We start from the raw sequence: 13,574 nt of genomic DNA on the forward strand, positions 1-13,574 counted from the left end.
GAAAATACAAATAGCCGAATCTGACTCAAGAAGCAGAGAAAAATATGACCACTAGGGAAGAAATCTAAAAAGCTGAAATAATGTAAAGAGCAACTTCCCAAATAAACTTTCTGTGAATAAAATATTTACCATGCTATAAAAACCATTCCAGAGCACAGAAAAGAGATGGAGGACTTCCTACAATTAATTATGTGACCACTTGAATGCCCACATGAATCTTGTCACAAGGTGGATGCCAACTTCTGTGCCAAAACAACAACAACAACAACAAAAAGAACACATTGCTTTTCCTCAAGAAATTCAGGATTAGAGTAAACATACACAATCTTCATTTAACATGCTCAAGATTTTCAGACCAGGCCAATAGAACTTGGCCCTCGGTTAACAGAAGCCATTGAAAAATTGAAGTTATTTTTTTAACAGAAAAACTTAAAAAAAAAAAAAAAAATCAGACCTGAGCAACTTCCCACCATGGCAGCAGAAATTCATTTGGGAGTAAAGAAAGGGCTTTGGAAACAAAACAATCAATCATAAAGCTGGGCAACATATGTTTGTATGCGCGGGAAGACATAGGCACTCATATACTGCTTGTGGCAATGCAGATTTTAACAAAATTAGAAGTGCACATATCCTCCCTCTCCTATAAATTCTACTTCTACGAATTTACCTCAGAGATATGTAATGGCCTATGTGCAAGAATATATTCACTGAAGTGTTGTTAATAGACAAGATACGTTATGTTCATACAATGAATTACTGTAAAACCCTTTAAAACAAGGCAACCTTAAATAAATGAATATGAGATGATCTCTAACATAGTTAAGTGCAAAACCGGACACAGTGCTGTATATAGCATTCCAGGAAACTAAAAACAGATGTGCTTACACAGACGGTTTCTAGAAGGATATATAAGATGTATATAGCATTCTAAGAAACTAAAAACAGATGTGCTTACACAGATGGTTTCTAGAAGGATATATAAGATGTATATAGCATTCCAAGAAACTAAAAACAGATGTGCTTACACAGACGGTTTCTAGAAGGATATATAAGAGACTATTAATGATGACTAATAGCAGTTGCCTCTGGGTAAGGGAACTAGGGGCCAGGAAAGGGAGGGCAACTTACTTTTTCACTGTATATTCACCCTTTGTTTTTTGTTTTTATTTTTATTTTACCATGAGCATGTATTACCTAGTCAAAAAAATAAATTCAAAGTTAAAACAATAAACAAAACTATTAGTAGAGGCCTTTAGAGGTTGTGCTACCCAAGGAGTGGGTGCAGGCAGCCGTAACATCTTTACACTGGTGCCGAGCCCAGGCTCTTCTCCCCTCCCCTCCCCTTCACCATCCATCCGCAGCTTGAATCCATGGTCATACCCTAACCTGGCCATTTGCAGGGGACATGAGAAAGTCAATTTAGAAAACCCCAAAGAATCAACTTTGAAACCTCTTAGATCCAATAAATACTTATGATATTGCAGTTGCAATCTGAATATACCCCTCAATTATACCCATCAACTGTCAGTACATAAATACAATGCCATCCCCTATCTTGGCAATTCCACTTCTGAAATCTAACTCACAGACCCATCTGCCCATGTGCACAAAGACATACGGTTCAAAAGTGTGTTCACAGAAGCACTGTTTACAACAGCAGAGAACAGGAACAGTCAGGTAAATGCTCAAGCATAATTCCAGTGGCAGAGACCACTGAAAGGCCACCACGTGGGACACAGGAAAATAAAGATGGGCCCAACTTTTCTGCACTATAAAAACCAACCAAAGTAAAAACAAAGCAAAAAGTGAGGGGGAAAGTATTTTATAACATAGATGACAGTTAATATTTGAAATGTAAAAGGTTTTTGGCATTAGGAAAAATAGCCCAATATGAAAATAAACAACACTAATACACAGAGTTCATAAAATTAGTGATAATAAAGGCCGCTTACTTAACATCAGAAATCAAAGAAATGTAAAATATTACAATAAACATTTTCTTGACCTGTCGAATGGGCACATGTTTAAAAGATGAAAATTTTTGCTAGTGAGGGTGTAGAGAAGCTGGCTGGTGCAGGCATGAACCACATTTCTGGACCCCATTTTGGCCACTGTTTAAAGCTACTAAAAAAACCACCTACTTCTTTTGAACCAGCAATTCTCCATTTAAGAACAAATATAGCCAAGTAGATAAAATGTTAATAAGAAAAAAAAAAAAGCTAAAACGTCAGCTGCAGCTGGGTGCGGTGGCTCACGCCTGTAATCCCAGCACTTTGGGAGGCTGAGGCGGGTGGATCACCTGAGGTCAGGAGTTCGAGACCAGCCTGGCCAACATGGTGAAACTCCGTCTCTACTAAAAATACAAAAATTAGCTGGGCGTGGTGGCAGTAATCCCAGCTACTCGGGAGGCTGAGGCAGGAGAATCACTTGGACCCAGGAGGTGGAGGTTGCAGTGAGCCAAAATTGCACCATTGCGCTCCAGCCTGCACAACAGAGCTAGACTCCATCTCAAAAAACAACAACAACAACAACAACAAAAAACAAAGTCAGCTGCACACTATGTTTTAACCTTTGTATGTACAGCTAATTTCTGGTTTGTAAAAGGTAAAACCTCGAGCACAAAATAATGGCAGGTAACACATTTTATACATGGAATGGTGGGAAGGGATGAGCACGACTGACAGGGAAACAAACGTGTTCTGTTGTGTTACTGCTATGTAACCACAGTCCTAACACAAGTCACATTAGAGCAACCCAGAGCCAAAGGCAGAAAGAGGAAGTGCTGGTCAGCCTTCTCCTGCAGGGCCACCTGACACAAGGTGGGCCATATGCAATTAGGTTAGCTGCCTTCCTGGCCGCGTGACCCAACCCTTAGCTTTGGATTCACCCCATCCTCTACTTGCCGCCCAAAGGGCAACTAGCAATGGGGCCAGATGCTGAATTTGCACCTGCCAGGGCCACATACTTACCTTACCCTGCCTGGGGAAGATCAGATCCCAGGTGACCTTCTGTGACAGCGAGTCTGGCCATCAAAAGCATAACTGCTCTACCCACTCGGCCCCCACTTCCCCAGGCCAGCTTCTCCATGGCAACAGCCACGCCTACCACTGAAGAAAACAGAAGATATGTGTTTGCAGGTGCTGAGAGGAAGAAAGGTCTAAAGGCTTGTCTGATGCTATCAAATGAAACATTAAGGCTGAGGAGTTAGTCTGCCCAAGGATGGCCTAAACGGGCCATCAGTAAAAATGTAGCCTATTAATCAGAGCTGTGCTTGAAAATGTATGAATCCAAAAGAACAACAGAGCACCTGTATTTATACCCCACTGCAAGGCCCCATGGGCAAGGACTCTGCTACCTTTTTCATCTCTGTATTTTTATAGGTGTTCAATAAACATTTGCACATAGATGCAAAAACATTTGATAAACCCAATCTAACAAAGTCCAAATAATAGCCCATGATCTTGAAAGGCTATTCCAGGAATACAAGGAGGATGTCCCATAAGGGTAAACTGTTATACAAAGGATGAAAGGGGAAGGGGAGCCCATGAGCAGTATTTCAAGTTAAAAAAATTTGCAAACTTCAACAGCCTTTCCTCATAAGTTCTTAGCAGAGTAAACGCAGGAGACCATCTAAGCATAATACTTATCTCAAAGAAATGCAAACAAGCATGTTATTAAACCCTAAAGGTGTTCCTCTGGAAGTGGGGACAAGGAAGGGACAGCTACATCACAACTACAATTTAACATGACTCTGGAAGTCCTAGCTAGTGCAACTGAAGAAAAAAGTATAAATATGGGGACAGCATTATTTTGAACTACAAAACCTTATGAGGCAGCAAGAGAAATAATTCCCATTAATAGCAAAACAAATAAATAAATCTCCATAAATCAGTTTAACAAAGTTATCTGCAACTTCAAACAAAATTTCAAAAGTTTACAGAGGAACACAAAAATTAGCCAGGGGTGGTGGCATGCGCCTGTAATCCAAACTACTCGAGAGGTTGATGCAGGGGGAGCCCTGGGAGCAGGAGGGTGCAATGGGCTAAGATCATGCCCCTGCATTCCAGCCTGGGTGACAGAACTAGACCACATCACCAAAAAAAAAAAAAAATTACAGAAGGGCAATAAGTCTGAAATAAATACATGAAGACATGTGTATCACATTTTAAAAGTTCCTTTTTATTTTGAGGTGGGGAGTTTTGACAAACCGATAATCCAGTTCTTCTGGAAGAATAAATGTACAAGAATATCAAGACAACCGTGCATAAGGCCTATATGGAGTGGGAGGTGGTTTGTCTGTAAAATGACTCCAACACATGAAAATAAAGTGTTTTTTCCCATAAGGATATAAGCACAAGGACAAATATACCACTGGGACATAACAGAGTCCAGAATTCAACTGTGTGAAAGTCTATAGACACATGGGGACTTAATGTATAATAAAAGACTGGAAAATGACTCCTTATTTAAATACAAACTAGGAACTTTCTTACAACTACATGGCAAAGGGTAACTTTAACAAAAAGGCCATGACAGGACCGCTGACACTTCAGTGTTTGGTTACTCAAGCACGCATTTCTAGAATTAGAGTTGGCCTTTGACGTTAGGAAAGGCCAATATAACCACTGCTGGCACAGAGCATCCCCTAAGAAATTAGGTATTTCAACTACACATTTCTAGAAAGCTAAGGCCACTAGGGCCAATGACAAACATACTTTGTTCTAAGTAAGTTACTGCACCCAAAAAATCAGCATCCCTCCTGAGTTTTCATTAAACAAGGAATGAAAACAAAGTATTTAGCAAAATGTTACATAACCATTAAGTCGTGTTGTCAAGAAATGTTACAGCTTTATTTTCTGATTATAAAAATAAAACACAGCACTACATTCAGGTTTTGACAAACCTGAATTGCAAATATGGTGAATTGCAAAACATTCACCATAGAAACTGCAAGCCACACCTACTGATTAAGTTTGTTGCTATTAATAAATCTTAAAATCTATACATATGTTGTTCTTACTGCAAATATTCCCACTTATGTGTACACAGAGAATGATAGTGTCCACACAATGGAATATAATGCAATTTTCAGAAAGCAAAGCTATAGATGGAGACTTTGAGTGTGAAATGTTTGATAAATGGCATGATCTCATGTATGTAAAAAATAGTTAAACATATGGTACTACATACAAACTAAACTACATACAAACTAAACTGGAAGAAAACTCACATACACTTGTACTGACTATTTATAAAATAGGGGAATCTATCGGAATAAATGATTAACAATAACAAGTCTCTGTTTCTTTTTCCAGCTCTATTTAAAATGTTATTTTAACTTCCCAATCAGGAAAAAAACTAAATATAAAAATGAAGTAAATTCAATGACTGTTTCCTAGGGGGTTTGTTTTCCTTCCTGCCCAGCTTGTTGCAGCACATCAGGCCCTCCCCTTTCCCTGCTGGGGTCCCCATAATACAATCTCCCTCTGACCCTTAAGCACCGAGGGTACCCTGTGGTCACCATCTGTACCTCCCCTCTCCAGTGACTGTACCATGGAGGGGCTAGTAGGCATTAGGCTCCACACCCAAATCCTCACTTCACTTGACAGCTGTCTAGCCATCATATGGCTCAAGACTGAACTCTGGCCACAGGGCAAATCCATCTCCTTCCTGACTTGAAGGTGAGCTCCCACACACCCCTCACTACTAAAGCTTCCACATCTCCCTCTGCTCTCTCTTCAGAGCAGGACTCAGTGTTAAGTAGTAGCCAACTGCAGTTAGCAGCACACAAGGGCTAGCTGACTCTGGGCCAGGGGACAAAGAAAGGTCACCAACTTCAAGGGGAGGGAGGAGAGGCGCCAAGTGATGGGGCCACTGATAAAGGATCCCTCTACACAGCCAGGCAGGAAGAGTGCTTCTGGGAATCTCGCATTCTTTGATCTCCAAAGGATCTGTTCTTTAGATATCTACACATGAAACCTCTCTGTATACAGAATAAGCTTGGCGCTGCCTGCTGTAAGACAGCACTGCCAATTGAAGTCTGGATGGTGGTACTGATGCCATTCTTTGGATATTTTATGACACTTTACTTCTATTCCATTAAAATGAGTAGAAATTAAAAGCATGGATCTCACAATTAATATAATACATAATAAAGATGAAACTCATCAGGCATCCTTGCCATTAAGTCGGGGAAGATCTATGGCTTTAATCAGAGAAATGATGGGTCAGTGTTCAACTGAGCAGGGAAGAGCTTAATTAAAGAACACATCATGCACTAGAAAGCATCTGGGACCATGTGTAAGAAGAAATCCTGTGACTCCAGTTTGGCCTCAGGCTCCCACATCCCATCTGACGCAGGAGAAAATCCACCAAGTCTCCTTCAGTCTCATTTCCATTTACTTACTTTGGTCCCTCACCATAGTGCACCTAGATTCAGCCCCCTAATTCGTTCTACCTACCTCAATAAAAGGGGGCTGGAATTGAGAACTTTAAAGTCAGGAACCGAGGAGGTTACTCTCTTCGTCTCTCAGGGACAGCGTGGTGTGTGGTCGCCTCTCTCTTCTTGTTTGCTCCATTCTCCTGCCTCTCTCTGCAGACCGACATTCTCTACTTCAGCATGCACATGGAGTAAGATGCTATCCCAGCCCAGGCCTACCTCACCTCCCAGTTTAAATGCCTGACACGCAAGCGTCCTTTCATCCAAATTCTCAGTATGAAAGTGCATGCTACAGCCTGATTCCTTCTAGGGCAGTGGTTCTCAAACTCAGACGTGCAGAAGAGTTGCCTAGGGTGCTTATGAAACACGAAGCTACGTTTCCAGGTGGGATGACTCAGGAGGTCTGTGGTTCCCCAGGAAAGAAGCATTCCTACCACCACTCCAGGAGCTGTTCTTTGAGAACCACTGCTCTAAGGTATCCAGTCTGGTCCCATCACCTATGAATAAGGTACATGTGGGACACAGGGGCTTTAGAGGGAACAATTTTATATGGGAGCAAGGAGTAAATGACCACCAACTCCATCTCAAAGGCCACAACCTCCACCCTCTGGTCTGTTGGCTGGCTTCTCTCAGATAATCTCAACATCCTGGGCTTACTTCTACCACATTAAGCTTAGCACTTACCACACTGCAGCAAAATCTCCTTGTCGTTGTCCATCCTTGAGAGATTTCCCCAAAAGTTTAGAAAAAGAGGAAATAATATCTAAGAGTTCGGTCTTACGACCAGCACAAAATGGTTCGAGACAAATAAAGCTACTTTAAAGAGACAAAATGTCTTCCAGAACAGTATGAAATTATTTGACTATATTCTAATAACAATAATTGGCTGATCTTATTTTTTTTAAGGGGAGGGAGTACTAAAAAGTAGGCCACAAAGCATGGTCCATCCAACCATCCACAGGATAGTGAACAACTCTCATCAGACCTAACTCGAATGGAGTTTGGGGAGGGCAAGGATGTTAGATAAGGGGCTTGTGGTGTCTTGGTAACCCTAAGCAAGGGTTTCACTGTGACTACATGGCTGCACCAGGCTGTGTTACAAACCAGTGCTATGAAAGCTCACCCACATCCTCTTGGTTCTGATTCCACACTCACCAAGCAACCTTCTCACTATGGCTGTGTTTCCCATGTAGGTCTGCCCACAGGGAGAGAATCTGCTGATCATACACACTGCTGAGTACCTGGGTCCCTGCTACTGTTGATCTCCTACCATAAATTAATAAACCAGAATTGTGGGAAAAAGAACCTCCTGTTACAAGTCATGTTAGTACGGGTTTAAGTCTCTCGAGCTTAGTTAAATGTGGATCTACCAACACGAGCTCTCAGGCAAAGTAGGTTTCCAAGTCTCCACAGGGTTAAGCACCATAATGGATATCTTGAGCATTCACTGAGGCCAGGAATACACCAACCCATCCCAAGGGCCCACCTGGTCATGTTAGCTTCTCCCCAAGCAGTATTCTACCACCACCTTAGCCACCTATTTTGGTAAACACATCCTTACTCTTCTTGTGATGGGAGTAGTTTCCACTCAGTAGACACTGAGGCCAGGGATTATGCCTCTCACTTCTAGAGACTCCAAGCCTGGCATGATCCTGTCCTGGATCAGGCCCAGCATCAATGCTTGCTAACAAATAAATAGACAACCCCTGGCTATGTGCTTGCTTCCCTGTACCATGTGACTCACTGTGTCTGCTCTGAATCAGTCAGCAGGCCATGAACAGAGAAAGTGAGTCTTGTGGAGTCTCCCTCCTATCACCTCTCAAATAATCTACCCACTTCGCTCCTCCCTGTGATATGACCACAAGCCAAGCCACCATCTCTCACCCAGGCCCAAGGTGGCCTCCTCACACCCACTGCGTCCACCCTCCCCTTCTGCACCCTGTAACCAGATGATCTTTTTAAAACCACAAATCTGATTATGATACTCCCATGGTTAAAAGGGCTTCCTGATGCACTTTAGGTCAAGCCCAGTTACTTACCACGATTACAAGTCTTTTCACAATGAAGCCGCAACTTACCTTCTTCCTACCTCAGTCAGATGCCACTTAATGACTCCCTTGCTCTAGGAATCCCGGATTTTCAGTTCCTCTCTCTCTGCATCTCTCAAGAACATCCCTGTCCCCTCTGCTGAGACTACTCTCCCCATGACACACACCATTCACACTCCTTCAGGGCTCAGCTTTAATGTTCTTGACCATCTCCGGGAGGCCCCTATGTGGCCTCTCCAAGATTAAGTCGGCTGTTGCTAGCAGATGTTCTCTTGCAAAAGTATAAATCAAACAATTATGTTTTCCACAGCTTTAATTCCCAAATAGACTAAAAACTCTGTGAAAACACTTCCTTTCCCCCATGGGGGCTATGTCCCAGTACCTGGCACAAAGTACACACTTGGTCAATATTCACAGACGAGTGGATGAATCTCTCATGCTTCTTTAATCACCAGGTAAGAGAAAAAGAGTAGGCCTGAAGCAGTAGCTGAGTATGAGAAAAAGAGGGAGGATACTGAAATGGATGGTGTGAGGCCAAGGAGAATTTCTAGGGAATACAAAATCCACCAGAAGAGTCTGGGTATTCTCAGAGGGCACAAATGGTGCTGGGGTGGCTATGTGGAACACGTGTGCAGTAGGAAAGTGTCAGAGTAAGGAAGTGCGGTGGTCACTTCAAAGATGGATGTGGCACTGTGAGGAGGAAATTCAACTCACCTGGACCCAGCCACCTAGCGTTTGGACCTAGTCCCTCTTCCTCTCGCCAGTCGTCTCCAAGAAGGATGGAAGATCAAGAAGGCAAAGCTGTAGAGGAAAAGAAAATGTGATTCACCATGTTTATTTTGCAGTTGCTGGGTTCCTCAGGGGGGAACAACAGCACAACAGTTCCACATTTATCTTCTATGATGGCACAGGTCAAACGAGACCATAAATAGCATCCCATCCAGGATGAATGGCCATGGGTATAGCCCCCTTAGGCCATGTCACACCCTGGGATGTACTCATAGACTTTCTCCAACAAGGGTACATCAAAAGCATTCAAGTCAGTTTCTGGGGTGTCTTACAACCTTCCCTGCGGCTCTAGATTAAGGAATCAATTCAAGAACCCCATTTATGGCGCTGGCCATCCCTATGTTAGGACTGCTATCCTATCATTATTATTACGTAATGATACTCTTAATCATGTGAAATATTTTAGGGTTTATCAACATGCTCTCAGTGGACTAGTAGGACATAGTTCAAGTCCCACTGCACCTCAGAGTATGTGTTCAATCAATTAGAGGTCGCTGGGGGAAGGACCTTCATGATTACGGGGCTGGTTTATATTCCAAGAGTCAGGTGAGCATATTTTGGTGAGGTTAAAGAGCTTATTAAAAACTATTCAAAGGATGGGTGCAGTGACTCACGCCTGTAATCAGCACTTTGGGAGGCCAAGGCGGGCAGATCACCTGAGGTCAGGAGTTCGAGACCATCCTGGCCAACATGGTGAAACCCCTGCTCTACTAAAAATTTAAAATTAGCTGGGCAGGGTGGTGCGCGTCTGTATTCCCAGCTACTCAAGAGAGGTTGAGGTGGGAGAATCACTTGAACCCGGGAGGCAGAGGCTGCAGCAAGCCGAGATCGCGCTACCGCACTACTTGCCTGGGTGACAGGGCGAGACTTTGTCTGAAAAAAAAAAAAAAAAAAAAAAAAAGAAATGATGACAGGCTAGGAAGGCGTCATATGTGTCACTTTCCCTACCTCAAATAAAACAAAAGGGCTGACTTAAGATCTCCTTGGGTGGAGCCAGGGCTAGGTAAGTGAGCTCTAGGACTCTGTAGGAGAGCTAGGGCTGGGAGGTCCCCACCCAAACTAAGCTTTGGAAGCTGTGCAGCCCTCTAGCGGCTCTGCTCATGAACAGTTTCTCCCAAGGACCCACCCTACCTTTGGGGCAGCCCCTTCAAACACACCCCCACCTGCCCAGGGCAGCCTCCTAGTTCCAAGGCACTGCCCCTCCCTTCAGGACCACCTGCAGCCCTGAATTTTTCCAGCTCCACTTGTAGGATTTTGAGAGAAAATCCTTCACCACCAGAGTCTCCAAATCACCTAGACCCCAAATCTTAACCCACAGTGCACCTCCTCCATTTTCTCACTTAAAATCCCACCCTTCCCCAAATCTTTTAAAATTTCTGAGTTTGGCCTTGGACCTCACTGTCCCAAGGCTGCGCAGCTGAACTCGCCGGCTTCCCGAGGCCTGGCTTTGGCGCCCCCTGGAGGAACTACGGCGCCACCAGCCATGAAGGCGCGCTGCCCAAGACGGTAGGGGCAGGGCTCAGCTGGCACGCCAGTGCAGCCCGCGGTCACTCAGGAAGGCTCCCGCGCAGGCCCTACCCCTGAGCCGGCAAAGATGGCACAGAATGAATGAACTAGGCTCTACGGCCCCGCCTACCTTGAAATCCCCTCAGCCCCCTCCAACAGCCCTGCTGTCACTCAAGATGGCGCCTGCGCAGTACGCTTCTGCTGCCCCCGCCAACGTCCCACACACACGGTACTAGGGTGGGCGGGGCTCACGCCCACTCCTACAGCCAACAGTTGTCATTCAAAAATGGCGCCTCTGCAGTGCACCCGTCACATTGAATGAAGGCTGCTCCATCACACAAGACACACATGCTATGGCCCCCCTCAATCACTCAAGACAAAGCAGCTCCTCCCTCAGGCCCGCACCTGCAGCCAGCCTGTCATTCAGGATGGTACCTGCACAGTACACCTTGGCTGCCACCTAATGGCCAGCCACGATGATGCCACAGGGTGGGCGGGGCCATGCAGCCCCCGGGTCACTCCTCTGCACCGGGCCCTACAGCCAACCCAGCAGTCATTCAAACCAGTGCCTGTGTAACTGCCCTCACGTGCCCTACTGTAGCCAAACACTGCGCCAGAGTGGACCAGGCTCAGCAGCTCCCAGTCACTGAGACAGCCCTCCCTCATGCCCGCCCTCGGGCCGACCCAGGTGTCACTCAAGATGGCGCCTGCGCAATCAACCTCGGGCGCCCCCCTGCGGCTAGCACAGACAGTACCGTGGAGGCGGCGGGGGGCAGTGGAGGTAGGGGTGCTCTCAGCCCTATCAGTCCCGAAGGACGGTCCTGGGCCCCCGCCCCTAGCCCTGCCAGCAGGGCGCCTGCGCAACCCGCCACGCAGCTCCCCCGCCAAGTCGCCCCCAGACACAAAATGGAGCCACACACATCCTGAGGTGAACAAAGTCTTGGTCAGACAACAACAGGGGAAGGGGTGAGCCTCTGCCACCGTTAGCCAAAAACACAGCGAGCACGCTGACAACCGTCGCCGTGTCCTTGAGGACAAATGGTTCCGCGGCCGCTACGGCAAACTCTCTAGGCAGGTCTCCTGGCTCCCCCAGATGCGGGGACCCAGCCAGTCCCACTGGCAGAACAGCTCGGCGACCAGCACACACAACCCAACGGGCGTGGCACTCCACAGCTTTCCACCACCGCAGAGAAGGCAGCACAGCAGCCGCGGCCCCGCCCCTCCCTGTGGACAACCCCACACCTAGGCGGCAAACCGCAGCCACCCCCATCAACAATGGCGCCCGGGTGGGCGGGGCTTGAGACCATCATGCCCATGCCACCCGCAGCCACTTCAGCCTTGCCCGGCCACATCTGCCGCCAACCAATCTGGGCAACACCTGCACAGCAAACCTCAGCTGCCCCCATCAAAGATGGTGCCCAGGCGGGCGGGCCTTGCCTCGCCCAACCAACCAGGACAGCGCCTGTGCAACAAATCTCAGGCGCTTCCATTAAAGATGGCGCCCAGGTAGGTGGGGCTTGAACAAACCACTAGGTCCAATGCCACCCTGTCACTTCAGCCTTGCCCCGCCCCATCTGCCACCAACCAGTCAGAGCACCTGCGCAGTAAACCCCAGCAGCCCCCATCAAACATGGCACCTAGGTGGGCGGGGCCTGAGCAGATCTTCACATCCAATGCTACCCAGTCACTTCAGCCTTGCCCCGCCCCATGTGTCACTAACCAACCAGGGCGGCACCTGCGCAATAAACCTCAGCAGCCCCCATCAAACATGGCATCTAGGTGGGAGGGGCCTGAGATCGTCACATCCAATGCTACCCAGTCACTTCAGCCTTGCCCCGCCCCATCTGCTACCAACCAACCAGGGCGGCGCCTGCACAGCAAACCTCATCAGCCCCCATCAAACATGGCATCTAGGTGGGCGGGGCCTGAGATCTTCACATCCAATGCTACCCAGTCGCTTCAGCCTTGCCCCGCCCCATGTGCCACCAACCAACCAGGGCGGCGCCTGCGCGGCAAACCTCAACAGCCCCCATCAAACATGGCACCTAGGTGGGCGGGACCTGAGATCGTCACATCCAATGTTATCCAGTCACTTCAGCCTTGCCCCACCCCATCTCCTACCAACCAACCAGCGCAGCGCCTGCGCAGCAAACCTCAACAGCCCCCATCAAACATGGCGTCCGAGAGAGTGGGGCCCGCAGCCCCCATCAAACATGGCGTCCAAGCGGGTGGGGCGTGAACAGATCGTCACATCCAATGCTACCCAGTCACTTCAACCTTGCCCCGCCCCATGTGCCACCAACCAACCAGGGAATCGCCTGCGCAGCAAACCTCAGCAGCCCTCATCAAACATGGCGTCCAACTGGGCGGGGCCTGAGCGGATGATTACATCTAATGCTACCCAGTCACTTCAGCCTTGCCCCGCCCCATTTGCTGCCAATCAACAGGAACAGCGCCTGCTCGGCAAACCTCAACCACCCTTATAAAAGATGGCACCCAGTGGGTGGGGCTGGAACAGACGATTACAGCCAATGCAACCCAGTCATTTCAGCTTTGCCTCGCCCCATCTGCCGCCAACCAACCAAAACAGCGCCTGCGCGGCAAATCTCAGCCACCCTCAGAAAAGATGTCACCCAGTGGGTGGGGCTTGAGCAGACGATTACATCCAACGCCACCCACAGTCACTTTAGCCTTGCCCCGCCCCATCTGCCGCCAACCAACCAGGGCAGCGCTTGCGCCGCAAGCTTCAGCCGCCCTCCTTTAAGATAGCGCCCGAGAGGGCGGGGAAAGAA

At 47.2% G+C, this 13,574-nt stretch overlaps 1 protein-coding gene across 8 annotated transcripts in view; it reads right to left on the reverse strand.

The window, feature by feature from the left end:
* Nucleotides 1-13,574, reverse strand: part of PEG3 (paternally expressed 3) — a 48,126-nt gene that overhangs the window by 17,530 nt on the left and 17,022 nt on the right. For 5 of the 8 annotated variants that reach the window (XM_050771659.1, XM_050771663.1, XM_050771655.1 and 2 more), the window contains exon 2: nucleotides 9,202-9,288. The gene's annotated coding sequence lies outside the window, so the exon portion shown is untranslated. Of the gene's footprint in view, nucleotides 1-2,969; nucleotides 3,108-6,461; nucleotides 6,593-7,123; nucleotides 7,165-9,201; nucleotides 9,289-13,574 lie in introns of those variants that run through there. The other 3 variants (XM_050771660.1, XM_050771661.1, XM_050771662.1) reach the window with 3 other exon arrangements.

This window comes from Macaca thibetana, chromosome 19 (genome assembly GCF_024542745.1).
Source record: "Macaca thibetana thibetana isolate TM-01 chromosome 19, ASM2454274v1, whole genome shotgun sequence".
NCBI classification, from domain to species: Eukaryota; Metazoa; Chordata; class Mammalia; order Primates; family Cercopithecidae; genus Macaca; species Macaca thibetana.